This window comes from Triticum dicoccoides, chromosome 5B, assembly GCF_002162155.2.
Source record: "Triticum dicoccoides isolate Atlit2015 ecotype Zavitan chromosome 5B, WEW_v2.0, whole genome shotgun sequence".
Taxonomy (NCBI): Eukaryota; Viridiplantae; Streptophyta; class Magnoliopsida; order Poales; family Poaceae; genus Triticum; species Triticum dicoccoides.
Genome location: NC_041389.1, coordinates 73,914,989 through 73,929,834, shown reverse-complemented (window position 1 = coordinate 73,929,834; position 14,846 = coordinate 73,914,989).

Here is a 14,846-nt window from a genome sequence, read left to right as displayed (position 1 = left end):
GCGGGGACGGGGGCTCGCCAGAGAGGTACCCCACTATCTATCTTAGGGTTCAGGGTGGGGGCGGGGGGCCTAGAGGGCTGGCCGGGGCGGCGGTGGCGAGTTGTTTCGGGGCGGCGAGGCGGCGCTGGGGCTGGCGGTTCGGCCGGTGGTGGCTGGCGGCTCAGGGGGGTGCAGGTCGAAGATGAACTGCAGGCCCTCCCTAAACTACATGTCAAGTGCCTCTATGCTACCATTGCGTTCAGTTTCGACAGTAGCATTCAGATTCCATAGTAAATTTCAGTTTCGACAGTTAAGTTCAGAGTCAACAGTTTTTACCTCATCTATTGTAGTCAGGTGGTTTTTGGTGATGTTAATTTTACATCCATTTTACATCATCTATTGGAGATGCTATTAGAATCCCACTTGAGATTGATGATGTCTGTCTTGTGCTGCTTCAGCCTTGACGTCTTACGGCTCACCGGAGCTGCTCCAACGACAGAACGATCCATCATAATAGAGCAGTGCCCTGGACGTCGTCTACAGATTCCTCAGATCTTCCTCCACACCTCCAACAACCACCTCTGCCTCAACTGCTTCAGCGACCAACCCAATGATGCTGAGGTCGACACGGCTATGGCAAAGAGGTTGTACACTTGTTGCATCACTTATTACTATACATTCACGTCGATCCATTAGAGCTATTTTGGTTCAACGGAAAAACATAGCAATAGGGAATTTTCCAATGGCACTCTACTATTCAATTATTCATGCATTTTGTTGAAAGGAATGAAGCAAAACATCCACCTGGACCTACTTTTCAAAATCCTATGCATGAAAACAAGACAAAGTGCATTAGTGCCAGAATAACATTCTAACTGTACACGCTTTCATATGGTTTCTCTTTATTTTGGCCATGTTTCTTTGCATTCCTCTGCTCTTCCAATTCCTGTAAACCGAACACCCAAGTTGATAGAAATCCTGTGTTTACAAATGCTCTGTTTACCATGTGCATTTTCCTATCCTATTCCGGTGTTTTTGCTATCCCTGCGTTTTAAGAATCATGCAAGCCAAATGAGCCCTTACAGAATTACTTCAGTTACAGGTACGTGTCAAAGGCAGCTCCAGTGCCCAAAGGGCCAGCACTATCACGGCGAACCCCAACTCCACCAGTTAGTACGCCTATTTCTGTGGAGGAAGCACAACCAGCCAGTCGTAGTTTAGCATCTATCGCATTTGATGTTGTTAAATCGTATGTGCGTATCTTCCCATCTTGGAAATATTATACTGAAGATGAAGGAAAATGCTAGTTGTAGGTGTTTGTCTAGGAGTTATGTGTAAGTAATGTTATTCATGGCAATTACTTTGCTTCGTCCCATACATCCTACCTCCATGATGGTTATAATACAACAAAATTTCCCATTTTTCTCTATAGAGAAGGACCGATTTGGAAACTCAAGATGAGGTAACCTGTGCTAATACCTCTGCTATCTTCAAGAATGCTTGGTGGCAGTATTGGAATTACCTGAAGAAAACGTACTTCACCGGCAAACAAACTCATCAAATTCCCATACGTTCTCTTGAGACACATTTACTGGACAATGACTGGGAACGCCTTGTTCTGTACTGGTCCCGAACCAAGAATGTGGTAAGGTCTATGAGCTCATTTTCTATTTTTAAGTATTATATTCTTGCGTCTTACTGTACTCTGTTCATGTAGAACAAGTGCCTAAACCTAAAGAACAACTGTTCTAATTTAAGATTCCATTGCTATCATAGTTCAAAAAAGCACTAGGCGTTAATTGTGCGTTTTGCCACTGCCTTGCACTTTACTGACCAAAGCGCATGCTTATGCGCAGTTATGCACAGATTAAGCATAGTTATGCGCAATGCGTTTTGCCAACGCCTAGAGCCTAGGCGCTCTTAAGCGCTCGCTTAGGTGCGCCTTTTTTTAACTATGATTGCTTTGCTCTTGTATCACTGTATTTACTGATACAAACTTATTTTTAAATTGAAGGATCCAATCGAAACTCCAATGGCACAGCAGGTATGTTCACGCATGTTTCTTTAACAGGTTTGCTCTTATCAATAGCTCTTTTGATTTCAATTTCAATTGTGTATACAGTTGACTTTCATATCATGCACATTACTAGCATCACAACAGAGCCAATAGTGTTGTTGTACATGTAGACCGGTGGTACCCATCTGAAATCTTGTTGTGCCGTGTAGTTTCCCACGCTTTGTATTCTTTCACTGCTGCTTTGTCTTGAACTGATATGATTTGAACCGTGTCTCTATTTTGATTTGGCAAGACAATGCAGTGACCATATGACATAGATATATGTTTGTTTGATGCTTTTATTATGTACTAGTACTTGGCAATAGAAGACTTGGTAGTTTAATCCTGTCCACCTTACTAATGAACTGGTTCACCAAAATGAGTTTCATATACTAGTACATGCTAAACTTGTTATGTGTCTGCTTGTTTCTTCTTTTAGAATGCTGATAGAATATTGGGGAAGAGTGCCTTATTAAGCAATGGTAAATGAAGTAATGCAGATAAGGTTCAGGATAGTGACACATCCTTGTTGGTCTCCAACAAAGCTGATAAAACAGCTAAGGAAGACTATCTTGAAGACAGCGAGACAACCCCAAAGTCCTGTCTTGGTTTAGTGTTCGAGTTACTGGCCACTACCGCTTGCGCAAGCTATTCAAACTCACTGTCTGAATCAGTTCGGTTTCTTGAGTCTCAACTACAAGCTGAAAGACATCGATCAGCTGTGCTGCGACAAGAAGCGGAAGGACTGCGGAAGTCCCTGGAGCATTCAGATGCATACTTTCTGGTGCAACAGCAAGCGTTGGAGGATTTTAGCGCCAAACAGGACAAAGCTAATCAGCTTGCTAAGCTTATTGCCAGCATGGTGGATACCCAGGATAACGTTTCTTGAGCTCCCCTGAAGTTGTTTCAGTTATGCTCTTGTTTTGCTGCCGCGTTTATTTGCACTGGTGGCCAATTTTGACGGCCAGTGTATGTAATATGCTGGTTTGTTCCCTATATTTGCACTGGTAGCGAACTTTGATGCCCAGTGGATGTAATATGTGTAATAGCAGTAATAGGCTAGCCTTAATTGCTTTCTTATTTATTTCCTTATTGTCTTGTTTAGTTGTTTGCTTGTAGTCACTGCAGTTCTTTTTCTGTGTTTTTCTAGTGGCCACAATAGCCTATTTTTGGTAACTAGGCCAAAAAAATCATGGCAACACACGGACTGTTGTAACCACGGGCCTCCTGCAGGCCGTATGATCCATGGGCCTTCGTTCGACCGTAGGACCATTGGCCTTCTATACGGGTCGTAGGATCCATCAGCCTTCTATACGGGCCTTAGGGATCAATGGGCCTTCTACGGGCCGTAGGGTCCATGGGCCTTCTACGGGTCATACGATCCATGGGCCTTCTACGGGCCGTACTATCCATGGGCCTCATACAGGCCGTAGGATCCATGGGCCTTCTACGGGGCGTATCATCATTTTGCCAATCATGGGCTGTACTATTCGTGGACCATAACTGGCCATTAATAGGCCGTATTTGATAACTCTATGAAAACAGCCCAACGGGTTTTTTTGACATGAAAACGGCCCAACGTATTAACGGTCCGCAAACGGGCCGACTGTAACGACGGGCTGAATTTGGCCCACAAGCAGAAAATGACAGTAACGGGCCGTATGTAACCGAATGCTGCAAGTGAGCCCAAGAATCAATGGGCCCTGAGAAGGCCGAAAGATAACTTGGGCTGGAAACGTCCCAATGGAATAATGGACCGTTAATGGGTATAAAGTGATACACTGTTCATTACGGGCCAGTTTCACCACGGGCCGTTAATGGGCCAAGAGTTACAAAGGTCCTCATATGGGACGAAAGAAGTCATGGGCCACACATGGGCCGGAAGTTAAAATAGGCTGAATCATATTGGACGACCCACATGATGCTACTGGGCCTAATTCGGATAGGGTGTAACGGGCGCTGGGTTAGCGGGCTGTAAATGGGCTATATGTGAACAAGCCGTTAACAGGCTTTCTGTGGGCCGGCCCGCCACCTTTTGACCAAGTCAAACGGGCCGGACTTTTCACAGGAATGGGCCTCTGTTGGGCCGTGCCACGTGTTGCCGTATCATAGGCGCCTTCGGTCCAATGAGCGGATGACATCTGTCCCAATGGTGAGCCGACACGTGTTTCCTCCAGCCAATGATGATTTTACACGTGGAAAATCCCCATTGGTCGGGGCTATTAACGGGTTATCGGATCCAAAACCCGACCCGATAGCTTAACGGCATTCCGTTATGGTGGATGCCACGTGTCGGTCACCCTTGACGAAAGCACTTCTGTGATGCGCGATTTATCGTCATGGAAATGGAAACTTCCGTGATGATAAATTTGGTAATGTCATGGAACACTTCTACGACAGCACAGGTATGACTATCTTGATTCTGTCATAAATTTGTCATGGATGTACATGCATGACAAAAAACGCAACCTACTGTGACAAACATGTATCATCACGGAAGTGTATTTTTTTTGTAGTGCTCGATCATGTCTACATAGTTCTCGAACCCATAGGGTCCGCACGCTTAACGTTTGATGACGATTTTGTATTATATGAGTTATGTGATTTGGTGATGGAATGTTGTTCGGAGTCCCGGATGAGATCACGGACATGACGAGGAGTCTTGAAATGGTCGAGAGATAAAAATTGACATATAGGACGATAGTATTCAGACACTGGAAGTGTTCCGGAGGGTACCAGGTACATATCGGGTCACCGGAAGGGGTTTCGGGCACCCCCCCCCCCAGCAAAGATATGGGCCTAATGGGCCAAGAGGGGAAACGCAGCAGCTAGTAGGGGCTGCTGCGCCCCTCATACGGGCCGAACCAGAGGAGGAAGGAAAGAGGAGAAGAGAGAAGGAAGGGGAGGGATTCGGCCTCCCCCTTCCTTCCCTCCTCTGTCCTCCTTCCTCCCCCCTCCCAAAAATATGGTAGGGGGGGGGCGAATTGGACAAGGCTCCCAAGTAGGATTCCTCCTACTTGGGGCGCCCCAAGGCTGTTTCCTTCCCCCTCCCACCTATATATATACGCGGGGAGGGGGCGCCTAGAACACACATCAACTATTGTTTGCCGTGCGCGGCGCCCCCTCCACAGTTTACGCCTCCGGTCATATTATCATAGTGCTTAGGTGAAGCCCTGCACGGATCACTTCACCATCACCATCACCACGCCGTCATTCTGACGGAACTCATCTACTTCCTCGACACTCTGCTGGATCAAGATTTTGAGGGACGTCATCGAGCTAAACGTGTGCAGAACTCGGAGGTGCCGTACGTTCGATGCTTGGTCGGTCAGAACGAGAAGAAGTTTGACTACATCAATCGTGTTGTCAAACGCTTCCACTTTCGGTCTACGAGGGTACGTAGGCACATTTGCTAACCCACAAGTATATGAGATCGCAACAGTTTTCAAGGGTAGAGTATTCAACCCAAATTTATAGATTCAACACAAGGGGAGCCAAAGAATATTTGCAAGCATTAGCAGCTGAGTTGTCAATTAACCACACCTAGAGATTAATTATCTGCAGCAAAGTGATCAGTAGCAAAGTAGTATGATAGTTTTGATGATAGTAGCAACAACAATAGTAACGGTAACAGTGATAGCAATAATTTTGTAGCAGTAACGATAGTAGTAGCAGCAGTAGTAACTTAGCAAGAACAATATAGGTAAATTCGTAGGCATTGGATCGATGATTCGTTGGATGATATTCATCATGAGACAGTCATAACCTAGGGCGATATGACACTAGCTCCAGTTCATAAATATAATGTAGGCATGTATTCCGTAAATAGTCATATGTGCTTATGGAAAGAACTTGCATGGCATCTTTTGTCCTACCCTCCCGTGGCAGCGGGGTCCTATTGGAAACTAAGGGATATTAAGGCCTCCTTTTAATAGAGAACCGGAACAAAGCATTGATACGGCTCCAACGTATCTACTTTTCCTAACGCTTTTCCCCTTGTTTTGGACCCTAATTTGCATGATTTGAATGAAACTAACCCGGACCGACGCTGTTTTCAGCAGAACTACCATGGTGTTGTTTTTGTGCAGAAATAAAGTTCTCGGAATGACCTTAAAATCCATGGAGATGACTTTTGGAAAATATAAAAAATACTGGCAAAAGATGAAGGCCAGGGGGGCCCACACCCTATCCACGAGGGTAGGGGGCGCGCCCCCTCCCCCTGGGCGTGCCCCCTATCTCGTGGACCCCCTGATGCTTGGGATTTCTATCTCTTATCACTATGAAGAATCTGAAGGATGCTAAGACTATGATTTTTCCCTCAAAGATGAGGGGAGGTAAGGAACTGCCATCCAGTTCTGCTTTAGATTCACCTTTTGTTATAAGTAAACTTGCAACTCCACAACATGCTATTAATTCTGATATGCGCAAGTTATTGATGATGCTACTTCTACTATGAATTCTACTCATGATGATGATGCTAGTACCTTGCTTGATGATGTGCCACTAGATGAATTTCTCGATGAACAAATTGCCAAAGTAAGACAACATGATATTGTTGAACCTGATGATGAACTTTAAACTGAAACTACTGAAACACCTCCTAGAACTAGTCCTCCTAGATATGAATTGCCAAAGGTACCGGAAGGTTATACTATGAGTGAGGAGGCAACTAGAGATATTCTTGCTTGTAAGGATAGAGATGATCTAGAGAAATTATTATGCAAGTATAAAGAAAGATCTCTGAATGCAAAAATGAAATGTGGTCTTGAGTTTGCTACTTCACCTATTGTTATTGCTAATAAGGATTATGAATTCTTTGTCGAGCCAGAGTTGATCACTTTGGTTCAATCTGATCCTTTCCATGGTTATGAAACTGAAACTGTTGTGGCACATCTTACTAAATTGAATGATATAGCTACCCTTTTTGCTCATGATGAGAAGATTTGCTATTACTATATTCTCAAGTTATTTCGGTTCTCATTAAAGGGTGATGCTAAAGCTTGGTACAATACTCTTGCTCCTGGTTATGTGCGTAGTGCCCAAGATATGATATATTACTTCTCTGAAAAATATTTCCCTGCTCATAAGAAACAAGCTGCCTTACAGGAAATATTTAACTTTGTGCAAATTGAAGAAGAGAGTCTCCGACAAGCTTGGGGGAGGCTTCTCCAATTGCTTAATGCTTTGCCTGATCATCCTCTTAAGAAAAATGAAATACTTGATATCGTCTATAATGGACTAACCGATGCTTCTAGGGACTTCCTAGATAGTTGTGCTGGTTGTGTTTTCAGGAAACAAACTGTTGAGCAAGCTGAGGAATTATTGAATAACAGATTGAAAAATAATGATGATTGGACTCCTCCTAAAGCACTTATTAAACCCACTCCTAAGAAAAGGGGTATCTTATATCTCATTCCTGAAGATATGCAAGAGTCAAAGAAATCTATGAAGGCAAAAGGTATTAAGGCCGAGAATGTTAAAAATTTACCACCTATCGAAGAAATACATGGGCTTGAAGCACCACCACCACCCAAGGTGGTAGAGGTAAAATCTTTAATGAAATTCAATGATAGTGACGATCCTCATAATAAACATCCTAGTCAATGCCTTTATGAGTTTGATAATTACATTAGAAAGCAAGATCACTTCAATGCAAATGTTAAGAAACAACTGAAATACAACTCTGATATGATTGCTCGCTTAAGTGACTTGTTATTTAGAATCTCAAATGATGTTAGAGGTGTAGGAAAACATGCCTCTATGGTTCAAACTCAATTAGAACAAGTTGCTAAATCTCAAAGAGAGTTACTTGATGAGATGAACAATAATATAAGTGACTTTGCTGTTAGAGTAGCAACTAGAGGAGGTAAAATGACTCAGGAACCACTTTATCCCGAGGGACATTGATGACCCACAAGTGTATGTGGTCAATTGTAGCCTTGTCGATAAGTAAGAGTGTCGAACCCAACGAGGAGCAGAAGGAAATGACAAGTGGTTTTCAGCAAGGTAATGTCTGCAAGTGCTAAAATTGTAAGTAGCAGAGTAGTTTGATAACAAGATAATTTGTAACGAGCAAGTAACAATAGTAGTAGCAAAAGTGCAGCAAGGTATCCCAATCCTTTTGAGGCAAAGGACAGGCCAAAACGGTTTCCTATGATAAGCAAATTGTTCTTGAGGGTACACGGGAATTTCATCTAGTCACTTTCATCATGTTGGCTTAATTCGTGTTCGGTACTTTGATAATTTGATATGTGGGTGGACCGGTGTTTAGGTGTTGTTCTTACTTAAAAAAACCTCCTACTTATGATTAACCCTCTCGCAAGCATCCGCAACTATGAGAAAAGTATTAAGAATAAATTCTAATCATAGCATTAAACTTTTGGATCCAATCGGTCCCTTACGGAATAGTGCATAAATTGGGGGTTAAGCTTATGTCACTCTTGCAACCCACCATCTAATAACTACTCCACAATGCATTCCCTTAGGCCCAAATATGGTGAAGTGTCATGTAGTCGACGTTCACATGACACCACTAAGAGAATGGCAACATACATACCATCAAAATATCAAACACATATCAAGTTCACATGATTACTTGCAACATGATTTCTCCCGTGACCTCAAGAACGAAAGTAACTACTCACAAATGATAAAAATGCTCAAGATCAAAGGGGTATTGAATAGAAAAATGGATCTGAACGTATAATCTTCCACCAAATAAACCATATATCAACTACAAGATGTAATCAACACTACTAGTCACCCACGAGCACCAATCTATAGTTTTGGTACAAAGATTGAATGCAAGAGATGAGCTAGGGTTTGGGAGGAGTTGGTGCTGTGAACATGTTGATGAAGATAACCCTCCCCAAGATGGGAGAGTTGTTGGTGATGATGATGACGATGATTTCCCCCTTCGGGAGGGAAGTTCCCCTGGCGGAATTGCTCCACCGGAGGGCAAAAGTGCTCCTGCCCAAGTTTCGCCTCGATGCGACGGTGGTTCGTCCCGAATGTCCTCCCCTTATTTTTTTATAGGTAAAAATGACTTATATACCAGAAGATGGGCACTGGAGGTGGGCCGAGGAGGGCAGCACCCACCAGGGCGCGCTTGGGCCTCCTGGCGCGCCCAGGTGGGTTGTGCCCACCTGGTGGCCCTCCTATGGTACTTATTTGCTCCAATATTCCTTAAATATTCCATAAAAAATCCTTGGGGAGTTTCAACTCATTTGGAGTTGTGCAGAATAGGTAGCTTGACGTAGCTTTTTCAGGTCTAGATTTCCAGCTGCCAGAATTCCCCCCCTTGGTGCATACCTTGCATATTATAAGAGAAAAGGCATTAGAATTACTCCAAAAAGCATATACAATAAAACAACATAAATAATTGTAGGAAAACATGATGCAAAATGGATGTATCAACTCCCCCAAGCTTAGACCTCGCTTGTCCTCAAGCGAAAACCGAAATCAAAAAACATGTCCACATGGTTAGAGAAAGAGGTGTCGATAAAAACAAAAATACGGACATAGCAACATCATTGACTTATTATAACAGCAACAAACTTTAATATAAAACTTTTATTATAGAACTTTTTGTCATAGACTTCTTATGAACAAGTGATAATTCATCACGACATTGAAGTATAAAACATAAACTCTATTGTAAATCAACAAACTATGTTCTCAGTCAACTTTGCAACTACAATTCATCATGTTTTTAGGAAGGGTCACATATCGGATCCTTTAGGCAAGTCCACATACTCAACCATCATTTAGTCTTCTATGATTGCTAACACTCATCGCGTACACATGAGCAAAACATTTCGACCGGACATAAAGAAAGATAGGGGCTTATAGTTTCGCCTCCCAACACACTCACCTCAAGGGTGATGTCAACAATAATAACTTATGCCACCCATATTCAACTGGACACATGTGCCTAGATCTTTCCTCACCACATGATGCTTGCCAAAGGAGAAAAATAAAAGGAATAGAGAGAAAAACTTTGACTCTTGCATAAAAGCAAATACATGAAAGTAAAAGATAGGCCCTTCGCAGAGGGAAGCAGAGGTTGCCATGCGCTTTTTGTTTGTATGCTCAACCCCTTAGTGCAAGAGAATGTCACGTTATATTGCCCCTTGTGATGGCAACCTTTATTATGCAGTCTGTCACTTTTATTCTTCACCATCACAAGTTCGTACAATGCTCAATTTTCCCTTACACTAAATGATCTCACACTTTTATAAGCAATTTTTATTGCCCTTTTTCACCGATGACAACTTACTTGAAGGATCTTACTCAATCCATAGGTAGGTATGGTGGACTCTAAAACAAGATAGGGTTTAAGGGTTTTGGACGCACAAGTAGTATCACTACTTAGTGCGGAATTTTTGGCTAGCAAAGATAGGGGCAAGCACCACATGTTGAAGGATCTATGACAATATGACTTCTATGTGAATATGAACAAACATAAATCATTAAGCTGTCTTCCTTGTCCAACGTCAACATTTTTGGCATATAATATTTTGATGGGTGCTCACAATCACAAAAGATTTCCACGATAGTGCATTTATATGTGAATATTCTCTTCCCTTATTAATTCTTTCATGTGTTGCATCATTGACCAATGCTATGTTTGTCAATCTACAATAAAATTTTCTACTTATACTTTTCCTTATGTAATGACATCACTTACCATAAGATTAGCACATGACCTTTCTTTTTTATTTCCTTTATTTTTATTGCAGCAAGAAAGTAAAGAAGGCAAAACTCAAAGTAAACTTTATTATATCTCGCACACGATTACAAGGATTGATCACTAAGCAAACTCACAAAAAGAAAGGATCGAACTAAACTTTTATTCATCTAATAGCAAAAGATAACCATTGATCGAACTAAGAAAATAAAGGCAAAAGATAGTGGAGATTGATACGATAACGGGGCACCTCCCCCAAGCTTTGCGAAAGCGAAGGGGAGTGCCCATACCGAATACTCAGTTTTCTTTTGGTGGTGATGAAGAAGATGGTGGTGATGAAGTAGAAGGTTTCTTGTCCTCGGATTTCCATGGCATATGTTCACCATCATAAGAAGAGGAGTGAGTCTCCCGGATCCTGCAACTGGCAGCCAAACTCATACCTTTAAACCTGGCCTCATATTCAAAGACTTGGCTTTGAAGATCGTGGATCTGGCTATGGAGGAAGTTGATTTGCTCGCTGAGGGAGAAGATGATGTCCTTTATGGCCTTGCCATCCACCTTGAGATCACGGGTATAGTCCGCTATCATGAGGTGATTGGCATTGAGTCCACGCTCCACCATCCCCTTGCACTTGAAGATGTCCTGCTCCATGGCTCCAAGCCTGGCCTCCACGGATCCTGTCCCCCTGGGTCCTTGCACATCACGGATGTGCAACACCCCATCGCGCATCTGGATAGCTTGAGGGTGCTGCATGACCTCCCGCAGATATGGGTTGATGATGTTGTCGAAGAACTTTTCCTTGGAGGAGCTTGAAGAGGCCATGGTGGATTGGATCTGACAGAAAACAATAAGAAAAGAAAACATGAGATTTCTCCGTGATACAGAGGTTAACAGGTTCAGAATATATATATATATATATATATATATATATATATATATATATTTATTTATCTTGGGGAACAAGCAGAACGGAGAAAAACCGAGATCCGGAAGTACCCGAGGTGGGCACAACCCACCTGGGGGCGACAGGCTTGTATCGTGCCCACCAGGGTCACTTTCCTGGAAGTTTCTTATTTTCCTAATTTTCTAAATATTATAAAACTAACAAAAATATTTTTGCAGATTTTTCGGAGTCCGTTTACTTACCGTATCACGTACCTCCTTATTTTCACGATTCTGGAGTGTTCCGGAAGGACTCTTTTATGTGTTCTTCCGGTGTCAAAGTTTTAGTAACATTGCTTTCCACATTAGTTGGCATACCTGAGATATAGTGTTTTATTCGTTGCCCATTGACAACCTTCGGGTTAGTCCCTTCGGCGTTTTATTTTGATAGCTCTAGATCGATAGCCCTCCTCAATGACATAGGGTCCTTCCCATTTGGAGAGGAGTTTTCCTGCAAAGAACCTGAAATGAGAGTTGTACAAAAGAACATATTCTCCTACTTTGAACTCAAGCTTTTGGATTCTTTTGTCATGCCATCTCTTAACTTTTTCTTTAAATAACTTAGCATTTTCATAAGCCTGGGTTCTCCGTTCATCTAATGAGCTAATGTCAAATAACCTCTTTTCCCCAACAAGTTTGAAATCATAATTGAGTTATTTTATTGCCCAAAATGCTTTATGTTCTAACTCAAGAGGTAAATGACAAGCTTTTTCATATACCATTTTATATGGAGACATACCCATAGGATTTTTGTAGGATGTTCTATAAGCCCAAAGTGCATCATCTAATTTCTTAGACCAATTCTTCTGGGACCTAAACAGTCTTTTGTAAGATTAATTTTATTTCTCTATTGCTAAGTTCAACTTGACCACTAGACTGAGGATGATAAAGTGACGCAATTCAATGATTAACATCATACTTAGCAAGCATCTTACGGAAAGCACCATGAATAAAAATGTGAACCACCATCAGTCATTAAATATCTAGGGACTCCAGACCTTGGAAAAATAACTTCCTTAAGCATTTTAATAGAGGTGTTGTGATCAGCACTGCTGGTTGGAATAGCTTCTACCCATTTAGTAACATAATCAACAGCAACCAAAATATGTGTATACCCATTAGAGGAAGGAAAAGGTCCCATACAGTCAAATCCCCAAACATCAAATGGTTCAACAACAAGTGAATAATTCATAGGCATTTCTTGATGCTTACCGATATAACCTATTCTTTGGCATTCATCACAAGATGAGACAAACTTACATGCATCCTTGAAGAGAGTAGGCCAATAAAAAGCAGATTGTAATACCTTATGAGCGGTTCTGTCTCCCGCATGATGTCCTCCATAAGCTTTGTGCTACATTTCCGTAGGATTTGTTCCTGTTCATGCTCAGGTACATAACGTCTAATAATACCATCTACTCCTTCTTTATAAAGATGTGGGTCATCCCAAAAGTAATGTCTTAAGTCATAGAAGAATTTTTTTCTTTTGTTGATATGTGAAGCTAGTATTGGGGAACATAGTAATTTCAAAAAAATTCCTACGCACACGCAATATCATGGTGATGCCTAACAACGAGAGGGGAGAGTGTTGTCCATGTATCCTCGTAGACTGAAGGCGGAAGCGTTAGCACAACGCGGTTGATGTAGTCGTACGTCTTCACGATCCGACCGATCCAAGTACCGAACGTACGACACCTCCGAGTTCAGCACACGTTCAGCTTGATGACGTCCCTTGAACTCTGATCTAGCCGAGCTTTGAGGGAGAGTTTCGTCAGCACGACGGCATGGTGACAGTGATGATGTTGCTACCGACGCACGGCTTCGCCTAAGAACCACTACGATATGATCGAGGTGGAATATGGTGGAGGGGGACACCGCACACGGCTAAGAGATCAATGATCAATTGTTGTTTCTAGAGGTGCCCCCTGCCCCCGTATATAAAGGAGGGAGGGAGAGGCCGGCCTGAGAGGAGGGCACGCCAAGTGTGGGGAGTGCGCACCTCCTTCCTTTTGGCCTCTCTCCTCTATTCCCGTATGGCCCAATAAGGCCCATATACTCCCCGGCGAATTCCCGTAACTCTCCGGTACTCCAAAAATACCTGAATCACTCGGAACCTTTTCGAAGTCCGAATATAGTCGTCCAATATATCGATCTTTACGTCTCTACCATTTTGAGACTCCTCCTCATGTCCCCGATCTCATCCGGGATTCCTAACTACCTTCGACACATCAAAACACATAACTCATAATATAAATCGTCACCAAACACTAAGCATGCGGACCCTACGGGTTCGAGAACTATGTAGACATGACCGAGACACATCTCCGGTCAATAACCAATAGCGGAACTTGGATGCTCATATTAGCTCCTACATATTCTGCGAAGATCTTTATCGGTCAAACCGCATAACAACATATGTTGTTCCCTTTGTCATCGGTATGTTACTTGCCCGAGATTCGATAGTCGGTATCTCAATACCTAGCTCAATCTCATTACCGACAAGTCTCTTTACTCGTTCCTTAATGCATCATCCCGCAAATAACTCATTAGTCACATTGCTTGCAAGGCTTACAGTGATGTGCATTACCGAGAGGGCCCAGAGATACCTCTCCGACAATCGGAGTGACAAATCCTAATCTCGAAATATGCCAACTCAACAAGTACCTTCGGAGACACCTGTAAAGCACCTTTATAATCACCCAGTTATGTTGTGACAGCACACAAAGTGTTCCTCCGGTAAACGGGAGTTGCATAATCTCATAGTCATAGGAACATGTATAAGTCATGAAGAAAGCAATATCAACATACTAAATGATCAAGTGCTAAGCTAACGGAATGGGTCAAGTCAATCACATTATTCTCCTAATGATGTGATCCCGTCAATCAAATGACAACTCATGTCTATGGCTAGGAAACTCAACCATCTTTGATTAACGAGCTAGTCAAGTAGAGGCATACTAGTGACACTATGTTTGTCTATATATTCACACATGTATTATGTTTCCGGTTAATACAATTCTAGCATAAATAATAAACATTTATCATGAAATAAGGAAATAAATAATAACTTTATTATTGCCTCTAGGTCATATTTCCTTCAGTCTCCCACTTGCACTAGAGTCAATAATCTAGTTCACATCATCATGTGATTTAACACCAATATTCATATCTGTATATGAT